Source organism: Phyllobates terribilis, unplaced genomic scaffold, assembly GCF_046119375.1.
Source record: "Phyllobates terribilis strain yellow unplaced genomic scaffold, ASM4611937v1 Scaffold_1__5_contigs__length_1240528914, whole genome shotgun sequence".
NCBI lineage: Eukaryota > Metazoa > Chordata > Amphibia > Anura > Dendrobatidae > Phyllobates > Phyllobates terribilis.
The window spans coordinates 495620213-495644883 of record NW_027362761.1 but is presented as its reverse complement, the minus strand read 5'-3'; the positions used below and the strand labels follow the sequence as shown (position 1 = coordinate 495644883).

General features: G+C 44.9%; 1 protein-coding gene across 6 annotated transcripts in view; it reads right to left on the bottom strand.

The window, feature by feature from the left end:
• Nucleotides 1-24671, bottom strand: part of PDE8B (phosphodiesterase 8B) — a 390573-nt gene that overhangs the window by 173805 nt on the left and 192097 nt on the right. Inside the window, exon 1 of one of the 6 annotated variants that reach the window (XM_073680168.1) lies at nucleotides 11763-11780. The exons of the other annotated variants lie outside the window; for them this stretch is intronic. The gene's annotated coding sequence lies outside the window, so the exon portion shown is untranslated. Of the gene's footprint in view, nucleotides 1-11762; nucleotides 11781-24671 lie in introns of those variants that run through there. 6 annotated transcript variants of the gene reach the window in all.

Genomic DNA, 24671 nt, shown 5'->3' with positions numbered 1-24671 from the left:
CTGCTACTCAGCCGGACCTGAGGTCTGCTACTACTGCAAGCTCGTCCCTATCTGACGTTCTACCCGGAAACTCTCTGTTGTTCCCTCACTTAGCTCCTCCCTCCTAGGCTAGTCGCAGATATTAACTCTGTCTCCAACTATTCCTGTCAACAACCTGTGAGTGGGCAGAACACAACATATCACTATCAATGTAGAACAGTAAACATTCCAAACACTATAATAAATTACATCATTTCACACATCTTCAAGGGGAAGTGTGGGCACCACCTTCACTCCTTACACACTGTCTCAGCATAAATGTGCTTGTTTCATGGGCAGGACTAGTGTGCATCAGTACACCTTTTTATCTGTACAGAATAGCATAGCAGACTATTTAGTAAAACAAATAGAACCACTTCAGGTTAAAGAAGAAGAAAAAAATATGTATTGTCGTGGTCAAAAGTTTTGAGACTGACACAAATTTTGGTTTTCACAAAGTTTTGTTTCTTCAGTGTTTTTAGATCTTTTACTCAGATGTTTCTAAAGTTACTGAAGTACAATTATCAGCATTTCATACGTTTTTAAACTTTCTTAACAAATACAAATTGGCCACCTGCGTTTTGAGGATTGACCACAGTATTTTAATTAGATTGAGATCTGTTGAGTTTCCTCGCCATGGACCCAAAATTTCAATGTTTTGTTTACCGAACGACTTGGTTGTCACTTTTGCCTTGTGACCTGGTGCGCCATCATGCTGGAAAAAGCATTTTTCGGCTGTGTGCACACGTTGCAGATTTGGTGCGTTTTTGCCATGCAGGTTTTCTACCAAAACCTGAAGCAATCCTGATGCCAGCAAAGTGAATGAGAAACCTGAAGTGTCATGCACACGTTGCTTATCTTTGATTAGCAGATTTGATTCACCAAATCAGTCAAAAGCGCAGACCAAAAACTAAGGCAAAAATGCACCAAAAACGTGCGTTTTTGCAGCTGCGTTCTTTTCTGCCAAGTGATGCAGAAATCGTGCAGAAATTTTACTCATGTGAACATACCCTTCACCACCAAACTGCTCCTGGATCGTTGGGAGAAGTTGCCCTTTGAGGTTGTTTAGATATTTATTTATTTTACTTGCTTATACAGCACCTTTAATTCCACAGAACTTGGCTGACATTACTGTCCTCATTGAGGGTCACAATCTAAATCTCTATCAATATGTCTTTTGTATTTTGTCATTCAACTGGAGTACCACAAGGAAAGCCACAGGGAGAACATACAGTACAAACTCCATGCAGATGTTGTACTTGATGGGATTACTGTAATGTCCACAGCAAAGCATCCTGAGATCAGTCAGGTTTTTCAGCATTTTACACCTATTCAAATTAAAGGGAAAAAAAGTCAAAAATTCAGGCAAAACCGTGCATATTTTATGCAGCGTTTTTCTTGCCAATACTTCTGCTGCAAATACTGAAGGTGTGCACACACCCTTACAGCTCCCTGCAGCAAGACAATGACTGGAAGTGAGCTGCTGCAAGGAGAGTATAACTTAATTTTCTCCCTACAGCTGCTCTTCCAGTAAACCTACCTAACATGATTTAGTCACTATTTACCTGCAGATTATCAGTACATCTGCAGGTAAATAGCTTTTTTGTGGGTGAAAGGTTTTCTTTAATGTCTAATATCTAATTTTAGATAAACATTTACAATTTATAGAATAATAATTTTCTAGACTCTGAAGATAAAGAAACAATTTATTTAATTTGGTAAATATCATTATTTGTTTTCCTAATGATTTTTGCATTATCTTCTACTGCGGTACAGATTCTTGATCCCTGCAATATAAAATTGTTGGACCAGACTAGAATCTATTCGTGTTATTTCTATGCTATGGGGACACTTTTCAAATATGGAACTAGCGGCTTAAACTGGTAAATATCACATCTGAATAACTTGCGTCACTGTACGAGTGTGTTCACAATTAAGAATACTCTAAGGACCTAGAAGAGGAACCAATGTCTCCACTTTATTGGTCCCAAGGAGCTAAAGCTCTAACAGATGTTATCTTCCTCTTTTATACCCCAGAGGATGAATCTCTGGCCCCTACTTCATTTCCAGCGTTTTCTCTGTTCTACTTTCTATTTTTTTCACGTTCTCATCTGCATTTCCTTTCTAAAATTGAGCTCTCCAATGTCGTAATATTCATCTGCAAAGCTCATATATTCTAATATTCTAGTGATTTCCCTATAGGAAAATTATGATTGCAAAATAAATTACCATAATACATATTATTCTGCTGCCTTAAAAGGGAAATGTCCTACCAAATGTTATGACTTCAGAAATGATTTTGGTTCATTAGTAAAAATTTCTCAACAGTTCTTTTCTTATTGTTTATTTTATTGGATAACTTCCTAAAAAAACATGGATTTGACCTTATTCATATATCCATATTATGGATTTTTTGTAAGGTGCCGTAACAGGACACAGACTATTTCGATATGCCTCCATTCTCATATGGAGAAAGTAATTTTTGGCATTCTTCATTGGACACCATATTCTGGAGCTATTATGTAAAACTAATGCCGGGACACCGACATACTCACCGCCCTGAACATGGCGGCATCTTCATTCCCTGCTTCCTCCTGCTCTGTATATGCCACACAGGTCTCCCAGTGGCACACCTAGTGGCACACCTAGTGTGTGCGCTCCCTGATTCTTAAAGGGGTAGAGCGTGCATTTTGGAAATGCTAGCCAATAGCTGGGAGGCATTATAGGGGTTTTCCAAGGACAAAAGTTGAGTTTAATCAATAGATCTTGGAATAATAATAACTTTCACAATAGGATGTGTTCAGGGCCGGACCTACCGCCGGTGCAGGGGAGCCCTTGCCGGGCGGTTAATATTGAGGGCAATCTGGCCTGCTTCTCGGAGCCCCAGACTGCCCTCATCATATGCGGCGGGCAGGGAGCGATCCCTCCAGTTCCGCTGCTGACAGGAGGAAAATGGTAGCGGAGCTGAAGGGATCCATCCTCACCTCTGATCCATCCGCAATGATGGGGCTGGGGAGAGCAATGATGGGGCTGGGGAGAGCAATGATGGGGATGTGGAGAGCAATGATGGGGTTGGGGAGACCAATGATGGGGCGGGGAAGAGCAATGATGGGACTGGGGAGAGCAATGATGCGGCTGGGGAGAGGAATGATGCGGATGGAGGGAGCAATGATGGGGCTGGGGAGAGCAATGATGGGGATGGGGAGAGCAATGATGGGGATGGGGAGAGCAATGATGAGGATGGTGGGGCTGGGGAGAGCAATGACGGGGGTTGCTGGGAGAGAGCCAAGACGGGGTGGTGTGGGGAAAGCAATGATGGGGTGGTGGGAGAAAAATGATGGGGGTGCTGGGAGAGAGCAATGATGGGGGTGTTTGGAGAGAGCAATGATGGGGATGGTGGGGATGGGGAGAGCAATGATGAGTATGGTGGGGATGGGGAGAGCAATGATGGGGCTGGGGAGAGCCATGATGGGGGTTGCTGGGAGAGAGCAATGATGGGGGTTTCACTTTGCTTGTAGGGGCGCAGTGCGCGGGAGACACATGTATGTATACAATATATGTGACCTTGTTATTTTCTAGGCTGGAGATCATTGTGACAAGTCGTGGCTGGGAGTTGTCGACATGAAGGTCTGACCAGATGGAGAAGAAGCATCAGAAACCGACTCTGATCAGATGAGACGGGCCTAGATGTAAATATTATTCTGTAACTGCACTGTGTGACTTGGAGTGATAATGTTATCTGTAAAATCCCTTAGGCTGAATTCTCACATTTGTGTGAAATGTCCGTGTGCTGCCAGATTTTTTTATGGGATGGTTCACAGACTTGTAGAATTTTATAGGTCCATTCACACATTCATGAAAATCACAGATCTAAGAATGAGATCTGTGAGGGTCAGAGAATGTCCTGTTCTGATCCGATTTTGAGGATCAGAATAGGACATGCTCAATGTGTTTGTAAAAGCAGGCAGCACCGACACTGCACACAGATACAGGAATGTAGCCTTATTATGTATAGCACAGTCCCTTAGTATATAGTGTACTCACTTATTATGTATAGCACCATCCATAGTTATACAGTTTAATCTTTTATTATGTATAACACCCTCCTTTATTATGTACCATCCTCCCTAGTTATATATGGTTCTGTCTTTTATTATATAGCTTCCTCTGCTGTTATGTATAGTGCTGTCTGTCCCTTACATAGCGTATTCTTGTTATTTTTGTCAGTCACAGCGCAATCTTTAATTACATAGTTGTCTCCAGTTAGATATAAAATGACTGCTGATGGAGAAGCCGGTGACCAGGAGACCAGTCCATCAGCTCCTCCATCAGAAAAGAAGCTTTCCCATGCTCCATCAGCCATCATTGCATTATATATCTAACAAGAGAAGATGCTATGTAATAAAGACAGGGATCTATAAATAACCCAATATGTAAGGGACGGTGCTGTACATACAGTTAGGTCCGTATATATTTGGACAGAGACAACATTTTTCTAATTTTGGTTCTAGACATTACCACAATGAGTGTTAAACAAAACAATTCAGATGCAGTTGAAGTTCAGACTTTCAGCTTTCATTTGTGGGTATCCACATTAAAATTGGATGAAGGGTTTAGGAGTTTCAGCTCCTTAACATGTGCCACCCTGTTTTTAAAGGGACCAAAAGTAATTGGACAATTGACTCCAAGGCTATTTCATGGACAGGTGTGGGCAATCCCTTCATTATGTCATTCTCAATTAAGCAGATAAAAGGCCTGGAGTTGATTTGAGGTGTGGTGCTTGCATTTGGAAGGTTTTGCTGTGAAGTAAACATGCGGTCAAAGGAGCTCTCCATGCAGGTGAAACAAGCCATCCTTAAGCTGCAAAAACAGAAAAAACCCATCCGAGAAATTGCTACAATATTAGGAGTGGCAAAATCTACCGTTTGGTACATCCTGAGAAAGAAAGAAAGCACTGGTGAACTCATCAATGCAAAAAGACCTGGGTGCCCACGGAAGACAACAGTGGTGGATGATCGCAGAATAATCTCCATGGTGAAGAGAAACCCCTTCACAACAGCCAACCAAGTGAACAACACTCTCCAGGAGGTAGGCGTATCAATATCCAAATCTACCATAAAGAGAAGACTGCATGAAAGTAAATACAGAGGGTTCACTGCACGGTGCAAGCCACTCATAAGCATCAAGAATAAAAAGGCTAGACTGGACTTTGCTAAAAAAACATCTAAAAAAACCAACACAGTTCTGGAAGAACATTCTTTGGACAGATGAAACCAAGATCAACCTCTACCAGAATGATGGAAAGAGAAAAGTATGGCGAAGGCGTGGTACAGCTCATGATCCAAAGCATACCACATCATCTGTAAAACACGGCGGAGGCAGTGTGATGGCTTGGGCATGCATGGCTGCCAGTGGCACTGGGTCACTAGTGTTTATTGATGATGTGACACAGGACACAAGCAGCCGAATTAATTCTGATGTATTCAGAGCCATACTGTGTGCTCAGATTCAGCCAAATGCAGCCAAACTGATTGGTCGTCGTTTCATACTACAGATGGACAATGACCCAAAACATAAAGCCAAAGCAACCCAGGAGTTTATTAAAGCAAAGAAGTGGAATATTCTTGAATGGCCAAGTCAGTCACCTGATCTCAACCCAATTGAGCATGCATTTCACTTGTTAAAGACTAAACTTCAGACAGAAAGGCCCACAAACAAACAGCAACTGAAAACCACCGCAGTGAAGGCCTGGCAGAGCATCAAAAAGGAGGAAACATAGCGTCTGGTGATGTCCATGAGTTCAAGACTTCAGGCAGTCATTGCCAACAAAGGGTTTTCAACCAAGTACTAGAAATGAACATTTTATTTATAATTATTTAATCTGTCCAATTACTTTTGGTCCCTTTAAAAACAGGGTTGCACATGTTAAGGAGCTGAAACTCCTAAACCCTTCATCCAATTTTAATGTGGATACCCTCAAATGAAAGCTGAAAGTCTGAACTTCAACTGCATCTGAATTGTTTTGTACAAAATTCATTGTGGTAATGTCTAGAACCAAAATTAGAAAAATGTTGTCTCTGTCCAAATATATATGGACCTAACTGTAACAAGAGAGGGCACTGTGTAATAAGGGACAGCAATATACATAATAAAGGAGGCTATGTAAGAGGTATATATGTGTGTGTGGCTATAAATACATCTGTAGCTTTGTCACCATAAAAGGTGGGGGGGGCCCAGACACATTTCTTGCACAGGGGCCTCAAGCAGTCAGTGTCCGCCCATTGATGTGTTTAAATAAAATGTTCCTGTGTAATGGCTGTGTCTGACCGTACAGGAACATGGTGTGATCATACCACAGCAGGGGAGGAAGGAAAAGAGTATACAGACAGGACAGCATGAGATCACAGCTGATTCTTTTTGTGACCTGTCTGTTTTTAAACAATGTTTTACTTCAAAGAAAGAATCATTTGCGATGATCCCATGCTGTAATGTCTGTATACTTTTTTCTCCCCTGTCCAGGAGCTGTGGTATGATCAGACCATGTTCCAGTACGGTCAGACACAGCCATTACACAATACACAGCAAGGGAACATTTATAAGATTATCTCAGCACAGGAACATTTTATTTAAACACATCCAATTGTGGAACTTATTATTATTCCATGATCTATGGATTAAAATGAACTTTTGTTCGTGGGAAAACCCCTTTAAGTATTTAAGGCACGCTCCCCAGTAGGGAAGTACCTGAGCAACGTTCTCCTTTGTTAGTGTTGGTGCAACTAGTGAGTTGCCAGGTCCCTGATCCTGAACCTCTAGTCTTTGTGTAGCCAGAGACTGAACCCAAAACCCTGGTCCTTGTGTGGCCAAGGCCTGAACCTGAGCTCCTGGTCCTTTTGTGGCCAGGGCCTGAACCCGAACCTGTTGTAGTTTCCCGTGTGGAATTGTCCCTAGCCAGTCCCTGTGAACCTGAAGCCACACCAGTGGTACCTCAACCCTGAAGCCACACCGGCGGTAATGAACCCTTAAGCCTCACAAGTGGTACCTGAACTCTGAAACTGCGCCAGCAGTACCTGAACCCTGTAACGGTTCCGTCAGTACTAGAACCTACACCCTTGTCAGTGCTGGTTGGTGTTCCAGAGTCCGTACTGTCGGAGCTTGTTCCAGTCTCCGAATCCAGCCCTGTCTGTGACTCTGTGTGAATATCCGTTCTGCCCGAGGATCTAGAACCTGAGTAGTCTGAACGGAGTCCGAATCCTGTCCTGCCAGTAACTCCGAGCCTAGTCTATGTCAGCGTACCTGACCCCTTAGGTCAGCAGCTGCAGTACTGGGGACTGCCTAGGAGTGGTACCTGGCAGCTATCTGCAACTCAAGCTTGATTCCACCATCAGGAACCCCAGTGAAAACCAGGTAGCTACGCCCCTCCTAGGTATGCCCGGCCCCGTGGCACAGTGGGTCCATGGTACCCCCATCCCCATCCTGGTATGCATGGCACCCCCATCCTTGTATGCATGGCCCCAATCCAGGTATGCATGACACCCCCATCCCCATCCTGGTATGCCTGGTACTCCCATCCTGGTGTGCATGGCACCCCCATCCTGGTATGCATGTTACACCCATCCTGGTATGAATGGCACCACCATCCCCATCCTGGCATGCATGGCTCCCCTATCCTGGTATGCATGGCACCCCTATCCTGGTATACATGGCCCCATGTCCTGGTATGCATGGCACCCCCATCCCAATCACGCTGCAGATATAAAAAAATAAAGGATTCTACTCATCTCTCCTCTGCTCCAGCGCTGTGTCTTGTTGTGCTGCCAGCAGCTGATTTCAACGTGTGAGAAGCGCATGACATCAGTGCCATGCGCCCTCACACGCTGAGGTCAGCTGCTGGAAGATTCACTGCTCCCCACGCCCGGACTATGGGCGTGGGGAGTAGTGAATATTCATTATTCTTAATTGCGCACACAGTGTCAGCCGCAGCCTTCACTCCTGCAGCTGCTCAGCGATCACGTGTGCCTGCTATTAAAGAGAATGAAAATTCACTACTCCCCACACCCATGGGAATGGGGAGTAGTGAATATTCATTCTCTTTAGTAGAGGGCACATGTGATCACTGAGCCGCTGCAGGAAGCCGGCGGCTGCGGCTGACACTCTGCACGCTATTAAGGAAAATGAACATTCAGTGCTCCACACGCCCATGGGAAGCAGTGAATATTCATTTTCTTTTAACAGCTGGCACAGTGTCTCCCTCCTTCTGTGCCCCGCTTCTCCGCCACTGCCCCCACACCCTCCACCATCCACAGCAGGACCATAGATCCAGACTATAAAACACAGCCCCCGCTTTCACTCAAAATTTTGGAGGAAAAAAGTGCGTCTTAATAGTCCGAAAAATACGGTATATCTAAACAGCCCAATGCCCAAAATGCAGGCTGTAGTGGGTAATCTACTAGGACACTATCTAATTAATAGTTCCTACAAGACACATGAAAACATGAACTGAAAAGCTATCAGATGATGGATTAGGTGAATATCATTTAAGCTGTGTGCCAACTATGCATTTTTTAAGCGTTTCCGCAGCAGCAATTCCGCTGCAGAAACGCTTAAAAAAACGCTTGGTAGAAGGTCTGCCATGTTATCATTGCGGAAAAATCCGCAGCACTACCAATTATTTTGCGGAATCGCGGCCTTTTCGCCACCATTGACTTGCATTGGAACGCATGACATCCGCATCACTGCATCTGCACATGCGGATATCATGCGGATTCAATGTGCGGATGGTACTCGGGTTTGGAGAAGAGGAGACTCTCCTCCAGACCCGGGTACCATAGTACCTGTAAAAAAAAGAATAAAATAAAAAATATACATTATACTTAGCTTCTGATGGCCCCCGGTCTCCATAGTGATCCGTCCTGGCTTGCCGGCAGCTCGCGGTAGACTAAAAAAACCTGCCTTGACGTCATTTAGTCATGTGACGGGTCACGCGATAGGCGGTCGCGTGACCCGTCACATGACTAAATGACGTCATGGCAGGTTTTTTTAGTCTACCGCGAGCTGCCGGCAAGCCAGGACAAGAACACCGGAGGCCATCAGAAGGGAAGTATAATATTTATTTTTTATTTTTTACCATTCTTTCGGTCACACTATATAAATCCATGCCGGTTGCATGGATTTATATAGTGTGACCAAGTTGACAAGCACTTTCCAAGTGATGCTAAAATCTCTTGGAAAGCGCTTGACACCCGCAAGCAGAAATGCATGTGAAGAACGCTTCACTTCCGCTTGTCCCTGGCAGGAAAAATGCATGTACAATCCGCATGTACAATCCGCATGCGTTTTTTCTGCCAGAGAGATGCAGAAACGCTCAGGAAAAATTCAGAGCATTTCTGCATCGTGGGCACATAGCCTTACTGTGACTTTATTTTTTACCGCTATCAGACTTTGTAACACATTACTTATGCACTTCAATATGTGGCCTGTTATTCCCCCTGGCGACATGGGTTAGCTCTCAGATGATAGACATGGTGAATATATGTGATGTAAGATGGACAATGGGTTTATACATGGGTGATGTACATCATAGTGATACCAATCATCATCTGATCACTTTTCAGTTCATGTTTTCAAGTGGGAATAGTGACATGTCTTGATATTTACATTACCCTCTCTATACTTTAAAGTTTATCACCACCCTCGCCTGGTACATTTTTGTGGACCGTTTACTACAAACACCTGTGTCCTTGCTCTTGTAGACTGCTTTTATATATGATGTTTATGTATCTTGCCTGTTTTCTTATATTTGGATTCAATAAATTTTGATATTTGTGATACATTTATACAGACTACGACTCCATGTCTCTTGTAGGAACTACCATAATTATATAGTAGCACACAGAATACCATGACTGGCACCATACAGCCTCCATCACACAGCTGTGATCTTTTAGGACAGGGGCAGCCGGCCGTAGATTCTCTCATTTGAGAGAATCCGGCTGATTATGCAAATGACAAACTGATCAAACTCTGATCCAGGTTTTCTCAGAGTGTGAGCATAATATAATCCGATTCTCTTGAATAAGGAGAAGATGGAAAAAAAAATGTCTCCATTCTGTCAGGGCACAGAAATCTGACTTTACTCTCTGATGTCATTAGGGTGCAGTCCAATGTTTTCCACGGACTCATTGACTTGCATGGTCGAGTACGATCCGAATATCTGATCAAACTTGGGCATGCAATGAGTTTGTCTGAGACAGAGACTGTCCGAGGAAAATATCGGACATGTGAATGGCCCCATACACTAACATTGGTCTGAGTGCGATCCGATGTTTTGTTGGATCGCACCGAAAATACGGTCGTTTGCACCTTCCCTTACTGTGATGGTGCATCCAACCCTAAAGAATTTTAGATAGTTTTGCCCATGTGAACCTTGATGAGCTCCACGGCATTTGGATAGGCCATTAATGTACTGACACAACAGTGAAAGCTTATTGGGTATTGCAGTAGTATCTAATCGCCACTGCCTTTACATACACTTTTTTATTTTCTGAAATAAAAAATGTGTTTAAATAATTTACTCCAAAGCATGGCTAAAGTGGCTGCTCACCCTTGAAAATGAAAAAAAAAATCAGAATGCTAAAAAACAACAGAATAAAGTATATTAAACTCTGCAGTCCCTTACTGCTCTTCTTCCAATGTTGCTCAGGTTTGCTGCTGGTTACTGTATTCCCTGTTCGGTGCAAATTGTCATGTAACTGCTGCAGCCAATCAATGACTGCAGTGGTGACTAACATCACATGCTATCTGGGCCAAACAGGAAGTACAGAGAAAGTCTTTGTACATCCTGTCGGAGCTAGATGGACGTGTGACTTCTGCAGCCAATCACTAGCTGTAGGGGTGATGCATATGTCACCGCAGCAGTCACATGCCTATATGGACTGAATGAGAAGGATGGAGACTTGGAAGATGAGCAGCTGATGATTGGTAAGGTACCAATTTTTAAGCATTCTGGATTTTTTTTTCATTTTTCATAGGGTGAGCAACCCCTTTAAATCATTTTTTATTTTATTTTTTTATCAGAGTTACCTTGGATTGCTTGTATTATGCTCATATGTTATATTTAACTGGAGTGAAGTACTGTAAGAACATAAAATGCATGTACAGGAATAACACATTCTTGAACCCAGTAATTGCACAGAACATACCTTTGTCTATGTATATGGAACATTTCCCAGGCATTGACCTTGACAGGCTATTGATCGATAGCTCTGCGTGCTATTCACTTTACACTTCTGTACTACTGAAGCATTGTCACTTTTAATGCAAAGTTGTTTTGTGATCCCTGAACTTCCATGGCAGTTCTAAATGGCCTTATTTTTAAGGCAAATAAATCAATTGAAGGTCATTGAGAAAAGTGAGAAAATAATGAATGTGACTATTCAGCTGCTATCTGCATTCACAGGTGTATTTCCATGGCCCACTTTTAATAAAAAAAAAAAGCCTGTATATACTGTACCTGTACACGTGGCTGGAAGTACACGCAGCACAAAAACTTCATTGCTATTATTATTCTCATAGTACAATTCTGAGATCATCCTGTTCATTAAAATAATCTCTTTAAAAATTTCCATAAAGACTCCCCAGGAATACTGTGCTGTAGAATATTATTTCGTCTACAGAAAATTCCATCCACAGTTAGTACTCCGGGATTTACAACTGAGTCTAATATAAGTGTGACAGTGGAATACCTTCAATAGAGGCAGAAAGCGCCACTGCCATGGGGCCAGAGGGCTGGAAGAGCTCCATGATTATAATGCCGCCTGCCAGTATCACATCCACCTCCTTAGTATTCCTGCCAGTATTCACTATCTTCGGCCTCATTTTGATGTTCATTTTCTTTTCTGCATATGAGAAAAAATGGTCCCATTTTTATCAGTGCCCTGGAACTAATTTTCATCCATTTCTTAACCACACATAGACAAAAAAAAAGATGTAAAAATTTTCAAGCTTCTCCTACCCATTAGGCCTTCTTCACAAGTCCGTTTTTTATGTCCGGTTTTTTAAGGACCACAAATACGGACACACGCACATCATGAATCTAGAGGTAGCAGGTCCTGAAGTCTGAGAGGTCCAAAAAGCGCCTCTGCTACATACGAAGACCTTACATTTAGGCCAAGAATCTTCAAGGTATGCCTCTAACCATATGGGTGACGTAGAGGGGGTTAATACACAAATCTATGCTCACACTCTAATTTCCCGATCTCAGTTTCACATATACACTTGAGACAATTCCATAGTAAGCAAATTATACTATCAGTATGTTTTTTTTGCATTGAAGGAAACCTCCCAAACACACAGAGAATATACAAACTCCATGTAGATGTTCATCTTGGTCGGATTCAAGTCAAGGACCCCAGCGCACAAAAGCTATTCACTGCTTCTATAGACAAATACCATATACAGCGTTGACCAGTAACAGTACTATATACTCCTGGAGAGGTTAAATAATACTTTATTATTGACAATTGCACAAGGGATTATTCATTAATCCCCGCCAGGTCCAAATATATCCCTTTCAGGCACAACTCTCTTTCAAGAAAAATGGGAATTATAGCCAGAGAAGACTTTCTCACCCTCTCATACAGTCCCATGAATTGGCCACTGTAGTTTTCCTAGAAAGAAACATATAAATAAACTCAATAATATTATGAGGTTGCACAAAAATAGCGCAAACTCGATATGACCTCCGAAGACTTGTTATTAGTGTTGAGCGAGTTTGTTCTATTAACCCTTTCGCCGAGTACGCTCGGGCCGAGCTCCGAGTAGTTACAGCTGCTCGGTGATAAGGTTAAATCGCTCCCGTGTGCATGATTTGCAACTGTTTGATAGTTTTAATACATGTGAGGAATGTCTATTTCTTACACATTCCTCACATGTAATAAAGCTGCCAAACAGTTGCAAATCATGCACACGGGAGCGATTTAACCTTATCACAGAGCAGCTGTAAATACTCGGAGCTCGGCCCGAGCATACTCGGACAGAACATACTCGCTCAACCCTACTTGTTATTACTTTAAATATGGTTTACATTTAATCTTAATTACTATTATGCATTAAAAGTAACACCCCAATGGTAAGCCAAAACTGACCAACATGATATCAGGTGACACTAAGCTAGGTCTTTGGTTAAAATTTACACAACCCACACAAATGAGAAAGCTTAATGTCCATCTAATAGGCAACTGTTGTACATGAGACTGGTAAATTGTCGTTTAAGGCTGTGTGCACACGTTGCAGATTCGGTGCAGATTTGGTGCGTTTTTGCCATAAAGATTTGCTAGCAAAACCTGATGCCAGCAAAATGAATGAGAAACCTGAAGTGTCATGCACACGTTGAGTATTTTTGACTTGCAGATAATTTGCAGCATGTCAATTCTCTGTGTGTTTTTGCCTGAGTTCTTCACCCATTGAATGCACTGAAAAAAATTCAGGCAAAAATGCAACGTTTTTGAGGTTGCGTTTTCCCACCAAGAGGTGCAGAAATGGTGCAGAAATTTCTACACACAACATACTCAACGTGTGCACTTACCCTTATAGTCACAATTACAATCAGTTTCCTATTTACAACATCCCTGGTACATGGATCATAGTTGTTTTAGGGAATGACCCCCATATCCACAAGACAGGTGATACTGCTCACCTTGCCTATCTTTACTTCTGCAGTTATCTTATGTTAGTGTGGCACCACCTTCTCTTAACCACGTTTGTTCCTTTCCCGCTCAATGGAAAAGATGGTAAGTTCATAAACCCTTCTACATAGTCTGAAACTCTCAGCTGTGGACATGTAATTGTAGATGTCACAATGGCTGACTTGAGTCAAGAGGACCTAATAGGTCACTAACAGGTATGACTTAGGGCTCAAGCAGGGAGTGGACTCTAAAAGCAGATTTATATTGGCCAATAATTAGCTCATGAGTTATCATAAGAACTATCCCCATCATTGGCTGGCGATCAGAAAAAAGCTGGTTTGGCAACTGATTGGATCATTCATGTCAATATAAAACTTATTATTGTCAGCAGCACATGTGCCCATGTACACGGGATAAACGAGTGCCAATCAACTTATAGTCAATCAGCACAAAAATCAGCAAGTATAACTGCACCTTCAAGCATTGTGTTTTCTTCCCCATTCTTCCCCCATTTCCTCCGCAAGGAGAAACATTACTCCTTGGATTCCGGTCAGACGCCTCTTACCCAGCCAAACCAGATCTCACACTTTGCACTGACGAAGGGCTGTACCTTGAAACACAGTGTCTGCAAATTGAGATTTTAGTTTTGGCTATTATCCTAAGTCATGTGACAAGGCTCGTTAGAGAGTCGATATTGACTTTTAAGATTGCTACTTCCTATAGGTGGCGCTAGAGTTCTAGTCCTCTTCCTCTCTGAAGAGACAATTTGCATCTTCCCCATTCACTCCCACATGAAAGTATAGACTTTCCTACAGGGAATACCTAGGTCACATCCTTGGAATAGTGTCCATTCGCAATGACTAATGGAGAAACAATAAGCAAAATTCAGAGTCAGGCAGGGCAAAGGTGAAGACCAGCACAAGCAGGGTTCAGTAATGAGTAGGGATTAGGCAGTGGTCAAGAAAGGAGCCGCCAACTACACGGTGTCGAGAAAACAAGTTAGGTCATGGGTAAGTTAAAAAATTACGTTTTAACCCAATCTTTCCCCTAAAAGCTTGTATGCAGTCTCTGGATAGAGAAGGGATATTTTCTTCCATATACAAGTGCTCTATTAATACCTTACTTGACTCACACCCCAGTGACTTTTTCGGTAAAAATATACATTTTACACACAAATGTAGATACCTGTTCTCCCCAGCAGAAAGTTTGGCAATGTACATCACTGCCCATAAAGTTAATCACAGTTAATGGCTTTCTCCACCCTCAGGAGCAGAACTTCTCAAAGGTCATCTCTGTCACCTGCTGTGGTTTTACACTTTCTGTTCAGTTGCACAATATACTGTAGTATGTAGACTAAATTAAATCTCTATGTTGATGACCAATAAAAATGTTTTCACTGCAATAATATATTAGGGAGTTGTTCACCCATGTTTTGGTTTCTGTATTTTCATGCTGCTGTTTTTAAAGGCTATTGGCATCATAGTAATCCGACGTTGTTAGAAGGGTCCTCCGATGGAAAGCAAAGCACAGAAGGTCACATAAATCAAGCAGGGGATAGAATCTTTACAATGAAGATATATCGCAGGTTATGAGGTGCCCATGGGTCTGCAATACACACCCACAGGCAACCCATAGGCAATGGCACTGCAGGGACGATAAGGGCTCATTCAGACAAGCGTATTATACATATGTGTACTGTCCATGATAGCACAAGGACCGCACACTGACCAATGAAATTGAATAGGGTTGCACAGATAACAGATTTTTTTTCACACAGACCAAGTGTCCGAGTGGAAAAAGGAAATCACAACATACACTAGTCTCACCTCCCTGTCTATGGGAGCACACAAAAAAATCAGATCCTAAATGGATCATCCGTATTGCATTTGATTTTTTACAGATACATTGCCATGATAAACATAGGAAACTGCATTTGGTCTTGTAAATTTTAGGCACTGCTGATGCATAAAAATGGATGGATGGCAAGTGAATGGAATATGGATGACAATACAGAGAAAATTGTCTGATTTTTTCTGGATTTAAATCTTTACATTGGAGGTACACATTAAAGGGTTTTTCCAACTGCATATCCCATTCTCTAAATGATGACTCGCCTATAATAAACTGATTATTGCAGTCCCACAGCCATGCTCACACGTTGCAGAAATTTTTTACTGCGTGAAAAATCCGCAATGAATAAACAGACAGAATCCCCATTCATTACTTGTGGATTTCTTTGTGGTTTTGGCTGCAGATTTCACTCTACTCCATTTACTGAGTATTAAACAGGGTAAAATTTGCAAAGAAAATCCACACTCGAAAAAGCATGCATGTGAAATCCACACCTTGCTATCATTTTCGTGCAAATTTTATTCTGTAGCGTGTGAATGGGATTTTGAAAAATCGATTTGCTTGTATAGTGCTGTAAATTGGGGAATCTGAACCACAAACCCGCAATGTGAGAACTTGGCCGTAGTGGTATTCTATGGGGCCATGCACATTTCCATTTTTTTTCTTTGAACCAAGTCTGTTTGAGGAAAAAAAATCTCAGCATGCATGATTTGCATCCAGTAATTGGATCGCACTTGGACCATGCAAGTCAATGGGTCCATCAAAAAAATCAGACCATACTAGGGTGACATCTGAGTGCAGTCCAATTTTCACGGACTGACAGAATGGAGAAGGTGGAGACATTTTTTCTCTGTCTTCTCCACATCCAAGAAAATCGGATCACACTGTGATCACACTCTGATCCGAGTCTGATTACCATCATTTTCTCGTATCAGCGAAAATACTGTCCTGTGACCCTAGCCATAGTGCAAGTCACAGGACAGTGGGTGACTCGCGTTCATATGCACTAATAGCTGCAAATACTTATAGGTTTCCATAAAAGTTAACGGTAACAAAGCCACATCAGACCCTCCAGTGCATAGATAGGCCCTTTCTATACACAATATTTTTTATTGTTTGCTAGGTTGTTTTTTTTGTATATTTTATATCGATGGAAACGTTTTGTGTTTGTGGTATGTTTGCGTGGTAAGGGCAAATGTTATTTAATGGGATCCTGTCACCTGATGACCATTGACAATGCTTCCTCCTCCGTACCCAGTGAACATGTGATCACTGGGTGTAAGGGGGGAAAAGGATCTGCTGGTTCCAAGGAAACTTAGTCAGCTCTGCTATACAGGCAAGAAGCTGAAACTCCCCTGCAACTGGAGCTAAGATACCAGCCCCAGTTACAGGGGAAATCAGGAATAAAAAGAATGCATTAATGTGTTAAAATGGCACCCAAAGTTTTTTTTAAGACCCTATATGGGCAAAGTGTGAAATAAATGAAAAGTAATTAAATAAAAAAAAAGAATAAATAAATAGAACTAAAAACAGTGGTAATTACAGAATGCCAGTAGAGGGGCGCGTCATTCTATGCACTGCCGTTAAGTGATGATGGGTCACTGATGGGTTGCCATGATGGTCAGGGGTCTGCTTATGACCCATGTGCTATTTATGACAGTACTCCTGAGAAAGCCAGTCTGTGGCTGACATTTATAGGAGGCTGTGAAATTTGCTATATACGGCAATATTGTGGCATTGCTGTACAGATAGTAGCATAAGCAGTCAGATGATCGCAAGTTCAAATAAATAAATAAAACAAAAATTAAATAGAACAAAAACTATGTATGTTTGGTATCTCTGTAATCGTATTGACATAGAGAATCATATTACCACTTCATTCTTACAGTAAAATTAACATAGTAAAAAAAAAACAATTGCAAAATTGCACTTTTTTTTTGCTATTTTGCCTCACTTAGAATTTTTTTTCCTGTTTTCCAGTACATCAGATGATAAAATGGATGGTGTAACTCAAAAGTACAACTCGTACCACAAAAAAACAAGCCATCACACGGCTATGTCGGTGAAAAATGAAAAAGTTATGGGCTCCTGAAATAAGGGGAGGAAAAGACAAAAGTGGAAAAACAAAAAATCGCCCAGTTCTTAAGGGCTTAATGAATAATTGCTTGTGCTGTGTTGTAGCACCCTGAGGGCTCGGCTGCTACAGGGGTATTGCACCTCAACCCAGAGGTGTGATATTCCACTCCCGGGTAAGGATGGAGTGTGGAACTGAGCTCAGTAGGCTGCATGCACTACATACATCCCATTTCCGGGGGACAGATCGACGGTACTCCCACCAAAATATGTGCAGGTACGATAGTGTCTGTTCCTGGCTGGAGTGGGAGGGGGGTGGAACATCCCAGTAGTGTAGGGGCAGATAGGGGGAGCAGTCTGGGTAATGCTAGGAGCTCATTGGGTGCTGGTCACCTGAGCTCACACATAGAGGGAGTATATAAGGTGGGCACCATCTTAGGACAGGGTCAGTCTGTCAGAGTTTAGTCAGAGGAGCAGAGCAGAGAAGCTCAGCCAGAAGGGCTGACAGGGAGTTGTGGTTCCGGCTGGGCCCAGCTCCAAGGCCAAGAGAGAGAGAGGAGTCAGAAGGACCCAGAGAAAACAAGCAGGAACCCCAAGACCCCAGAATACAAACAACAGGGTGAAGGGTTGGCACCTAGGGTACCGGATCCCAAGCTGGCAGAGAGAAAAGCACACCTTAGCCAGAGACCGGAGGTCGTGGGCAGGATCTGCCACGACCCTCACCAAATCCACCAGGAAGGCAGACCAAGCATAGGGTCAGGGAGCCCAGAGGAGGCTTGACCACCAAGAGACCCGAGGGAGCCGGACATAGGTGGATCCCTGGTGAGAACGGCCAGAAGAGAGGGAAAGTCAGACAGGAGCTCAGGACCACGCTCCAGAACTGCCTGGGGGTTAGCCGAGTCCAGGACCTGGTGGACGCAGCACGGCTCGGGTGGTCGCTTCAGGCCAGAGTGACCATAAGAACACCCGTAAGTAAAAAACCCCTGAACTGCACAGCCCGACTCTGAGTCTTCTTGCTGATTCATCCTGCACCTTCACAACCACCATCCTCTACATCTGACCCCCTGAGGCTATACCCCTCCCGTTGGGGGTTATACTACCAAAGCTGCACACATACCAACAGCCTCAGCGGACCCTGCTGCAGCGGCGGCCTTTTGACCGCAAATCAACGGGTGGCGTAGTCGACACTAAAGAACATCAAATTAACATCTACTGCCATAGACTGCCACTTAGTTTGACACCCTGGGCACGGACCGGGTCACCGCCACAAGGACTACTACCCCCATACAGATCCGGCTCCGGGTATCCCCTTGAACATGGCCCAGGGGGCGCGTCAACTTTGGCGTAGTCGGCAGGATAACGTGCCCGCAACAACCGGGTACTGCGTGCCTGAAGAAAAGTTCACCGTTACCTCAAAAAGAAGTCTCCTGCCGGTTCCGGAGGGTCCCCGCCAACGGACCCCATCACAGGTCGTTTCCCGCCGGTTGTCCGCCATTTGCAGCTTTTTCCCGCCATCCATGGAGTTTCCCGCCACTGGGAGACGATTCCCGCCATTTCCAAAGATTTCCCGCCTTGGAAGAGCGGACGCCATTATGGGCGTGCCAGAGGGTGGCAAGAGGCCACCTCCCATCGTGGGCCAGGTCGAAGAATGGCGCCAAAAGCGGAAACCGCGCCCACCAACAGAGACTGTGATGCTGGAAGTGTCCATCAGCGTAAGAGAACTGCCCCTGGAACTGACAATCACAAAGTTGCCCCGGGACCACCCTCGATGTGGGCGGAGACAGAACAAGAGAGCAAAGATGGGTGTCGCCTGGAGCAGTCTGGAGAGAGCGCACCCGGAGACAAGACGTCTGGAGGAGAGTCCAGAGAGAGCGTACCCGGAGATGGAGGGAGAGTCAGGCAGCACCGACCCAGTGGTCAGGAGCCTGTTGCAGGTCGCCACTCCAGAAGGCCTGCTGGAGATCCTAGCACAGCTCCCCCGAGACCGGGAGTGTGCACAGACCGCGCTGGAGGGCCTCGCACGGAGGATGGCCCGGGTGCAGCGAGAGACGTTGGCGGAGTGGAGCCGAGAGATGGCCCAGCAGACCGAAACCCGACAGCGGAGCACGCCACCCGAGACGAGGAGACAGACCGCCTCTGAGGATGGTGCAGGAGGACTGAAGGCCGGAGACGGCGCCGAGAAGGGAGCTGAACGGACGGAGGCAGGTAAAGGGGACGTCTCTACCCCGAGCCGGGAAACCGCGCGCCCGCCCCAGCTCCCCGTCGCAGAGCCCGAAGTTACCCCTGCCGTGCCCGTCGCTGCATCGTCACCGCCGCAGACTAGGCCTCAACCGGAAACCGCGGCCGCGACTCCTGTGACGTCACGCGCTTCGACCCTGAGCGCGGCAAAGCAGGAAATACCATCGGCCTGGTCGCAAGGCCTAGTACCCCCGGGCGCCGCCATTCCAACAGCGCCCCCTACCTCCGCGGAGCCACCGGCCTGGTCGCAGGGCCGAGTAACCCAGGGCGCCGCCGTTCTTACGGTGCCCTTTGCCTTTAGGGTGCCCCAAGCCTGGTCGCAAGGCCTGGTCGACCCGGGCGCAGCTACCATCAACGCGCCCTCAACATCTAGAGTGCCGCACCTGGGTGAAGACCTGTTCGCCCAGCACACGTGCCCGGATGGGCATCCCTTTGTATGGCCTCAGGAGTATATTCAGCTGGAACTCCAGAGAGCAAGGCCCATGTGCGAGCCCCTGATTCCGGCTCCGAAGCCCGCAAGGAGGACCTCGCCCCCACTGGAGGAGATCCAGTTCGAGTGGGACCCCACCGGAGAAGACCTCATGGGGTTCACTCAGGAGACTCGGGCGGCCGCAGCGGAGCGTGCAGAGTGCTGCCGGCAGCAGCTCGAGGTCTTCGAGAGGGAGCGGAGAGAGAGGCGGGTCCGGGAACAGCAAATGCAGATAAGGAGCGCGGAGCAGAAGAGCCGGACCAGGAGGAAACCCCGTGCAGCTCATGGTCCCCGTGCCACCGGGACTGTGATAAAATTCAATATGCAGCACGGATGGGGCTTTATCAGAGACCATCAGACCCCCGGCGACGTCTTTGTAACTCGCAGAGACGTAGAAAGCCATCTGCCGGAGGGACACAGAGGTCGTGACCTGTATGTAGGGGACGAGGTCACCTTCACCCGGCACAAGTGTGCCAAAGGACCCTACGCCCTCCATGTGCATCGCCTGACGGAGGAGGAGCTGCGGTGTGAGGAGGAGCAAGAGGACCCGGACGGGTCTGAAGAATCTAAAGAAGGAGCAGGAGGACGCCGTCGTTGAAGTACGGTAGAGAGAGACTGTACATGGTTACCCGTCAGGGTATAAGAACTGTTCTAGTTAAAATATAGTCCCCGTTGGGACCAGCAGATTGAACTGAAACCCGTGTGTCCCTATTCCCACTGACCGAGGACTGAGAGCGGTCAATCCTCCCTAATACCTGACCGAGGACTGAGAGCGGCCATATTTCCCTTGTATATAGTTGCGCTTCCTAAAGCGCCCCCTACCGGTTTTATAGGAAACTGTTTTCTTCCAAAAGAGACTGTCGCACTTTACCCGGTCACAAGTTGCACCGTGGCCGGAGGAACAAGAATGTTTCCAATAAAGAGTTTTATATGAAAAGTTTTATAATATATATATATTGTTTTATATGTTTATGATGTTTATGAAAAAAAAATTGTATGTTTGGATGTTTTGTATCTTACAGCCCGAGGACGTGCTGTGGTTTACCAGGGGGGAATGTAGCACCCTGAGGGCTCGGCTGCTACAGGGGTATTGCACCTCAACCCAGAGGTGTGATATTCCACTCCCGGGTAAGGATGGAGTGTGGAACTGAGCTCAGTAGGCTGCATGCACTACATACATCCCATTTCCGGGGGACAGATCGACGGTACTCCCACCAAAATATGTGCAGGTACGATAGTGTCTGTTCCTGGCTGGAGTGGGAGGGGGGTGGAACATCCCAGTAGTGTAGGGGCAGATAGGGGGAGCAGTCTGGGTAATGCTAGGAGCTCATTGGGTGCTGGTCACCTGAGCTCACACATAGAGGGAGTATATAAGGTGGGCACCATCTTAGGACAGGGTCAGTCTGTCAGAGTTTAGTCAGAGGAGCAGAGCAGAGAAGCTCAGCCAGAAGGGCTGACAGGGAGTTGTGGTTCCGGCTGGGCCCAGCTCCAAGGCCAAGAGAGAGAGAGGAGTCAGAAGGACCCAGAGAAAACAAGCAGGAACCCCAAGACCCCAGAATACAAACAACAGGGTGAAGGGTTGGCACCTAGGGTACCGGATCCCAAGCTGGCAGAGAGAAAAGCACACCTTAGCCAGAGACCGGAGGTCGTGGGCAGGATCTGCCACGACCCTCACCAAATCCACCAGGAAGGCAGACCAAGCATAGGGTCAGGGAGCCCAGAGGAGGCTTGACCACCAAGAGACCCGAGGGAGCCGGACATAGGTGGATCCCTGGTGAGAACGGCCAGAAGAGAGGGAAAGTCAGACAGGAGCTCAGGACCACGCTCCAGAACTGCCTGGGGGTTAGCCGAGTCCAGGACCTGGTGGACGCAGCACGGCTCGGGTGGTCGCTTCAGGCCAGAGTGACCATAAGAACACCCGTAAGTAAAAAACCCCTGAACTGCACAGCCCGACTCTGAGTCTTCTTGCTGATTCATCCTGCACCTTCACAACCACCATCCTCTACATCTGACCCCCTGAGGCTATACCCCTCCCGTTGGGGGTTATACTACCAAAGCTGCACACATACCAACAGCCTCAGCGGACCCTGCTGCAGCGGCGGCCTTTTGACCGCAAATCAACGGGTGGCGTAGTCGACACTAAAGAACATCAAATTAACATCTACTGCCATAGACTGCCACTTAGTTTGACACCCTGGGCACGGACCGGGTCACCGCCACAAGGACTACTACCCCCATACAGATCCGGCTCCGGGTATCCCCTTGAACATGGCCCAGGGGGCGCGTCAGTGTCCTTCAGAGCAGCGCTCACCATTAAGACCTCTATTATGGATATTTCTTAAGGAGGAAAACAGCAAATATCAACCCCTTGAAGAAAATAAATAAATGATACAGTGGAGGACAAGTTAAGAGTCCATTTTAATATTATTATTTTCTAATGTAATTACAATGGTTCTGTTACAGACAATAGCAATTATACATGTATTGATTTTTTCATTTTACTGCTCTGTTTTCATTGTTCAGATCCAGTTAATTAGCTCTGCTCTCTGATCTCATTATGGACTAATACAGGGAATGAATGTCCTTCATGACTGGCCGATTTCACTGTGTATCTAGATTTTAGTTTATAGTTTTAATGTCTGATTGTTAGCACTAATATTTTAGTCATCGTAATCACAATAATAACAATTGATGATTTAAGCTTTATTGTTGACATTCCTACAATTTGTATAAATAGTCAAACATTTTATGACAATAAATTCTAAACAAGCCTGGAAAATGGTCACAAGGTGGAAAAACAACCCTGGTAGCAAGGTTTTTCTCTAGACACCATTCAAGAGGCAGATGTTGACCCCAGATGAATACATACACGGATGCAGAAACCAGCAAGTGCAAGCTGCAACCAGTAATAGCTGAGTATGGTAAAGAATGAAGCAATGGAGCAAGTTGGGGGTATGGTGAGCAATAAGCTGTTACTTTGACACCATGGCACTGATATGGCACTAGGAAGTAGGGGCAGACATACAGTACCATTTATACAACAACCTGTGCAGCTGTCCAATGTGTAAGAGGGCCGCTGCCACCTTAAAGAGAATCTGTCAGCAGGTTTTTGCTATATAATATGAGAAAAGCATAATGTAGGGCAAGAAAGCCTGATTCCAGGGAGGTGTCACTTAGTGGGCTGCTTGGTGTAGTTTTGGTAGAATCTTTGTTTTGTCTGCTGTAGATGTAGTAAAGCTAAAACTTATGTGCTGTGTATAACCCCGCCCACACATCTGATTGGCAGCTTGTTGTGTACACTGAGAATTGTCAGCAAGCTGCCAATCAGTGGAGGGGGCGGGGTTACACATATTAGCCTGACTGGGCTGCATATGAGATGTAGTCCTGTACTGATAATCTCTTGCTGATAAAATACTGATAGTATTGAAACTACAGTACACAGTCTAATAAGTACTTCAATATATTTGTGTTTTTACACGGTGAGTGCTGCTTTCCATTCCTTTTGGCAACTGCCTTGTATGATTAATGTGCAGCTTTACTTTTTTATTCTAGGTTATGCATTCTGAATGTAGCAACTGTGTATGGTATAAACACTGTGCCTATGCTGACAATATGCTATGTATTGATTATACACAGGCTGCCCGTCACAGGTCACATGTGCAGATGCCACAGAATTATGCAGCACAGGCTCTTTTCTAGCGCCAAATAACATGTTTAATTCATGCACCATTATTTATTTATTTATTTGACTCGCTGATATAGCGCCATTAATTCCACAGCGCTTTACAGACATTATCACTGTCCCCATTGGGGCTCACAATCTAAATTCCCTATTATTATGTCTTTGGAGTGTGGGAGGAAACTGGAGAACCCGGAGGAAACTTACATAAACTCAGGGAGAACATACAAACTCTTTACAGATGTTGTCCGTGGTGGGATTCGAACCCCAGCTCTGTAAGGCTACAGTGCTAACCACTGTGCCACCATGCTGAAATGTTGATTCATGTGTTTTATGAGTGAAGGACCTGTGGTCAAATGGCTAGACCTGCAAATACATAAGGAGTCTACCACCATATCGCATAATTTAAGCTTTATTTGCAAATGCCTACAATTTGTATAATTAGGATGAAACTTTTCATGACAAAAATTTTTGACCAGGGCTTGAAATTATAGAAGTTGGCAGAAGAAGTTAGCCAGTTATAGAGTGTGTGAGAGTGTGGAGCCTTAGACATATTGCATTTCTTGGAGTTAGAATAGAATGAGGTCTAGGGGTTACAAGTGGGTCTGACAAGTGTAGCAGAAACCGTGATATCTGATGAAATGGTTGCAAGTCTGTA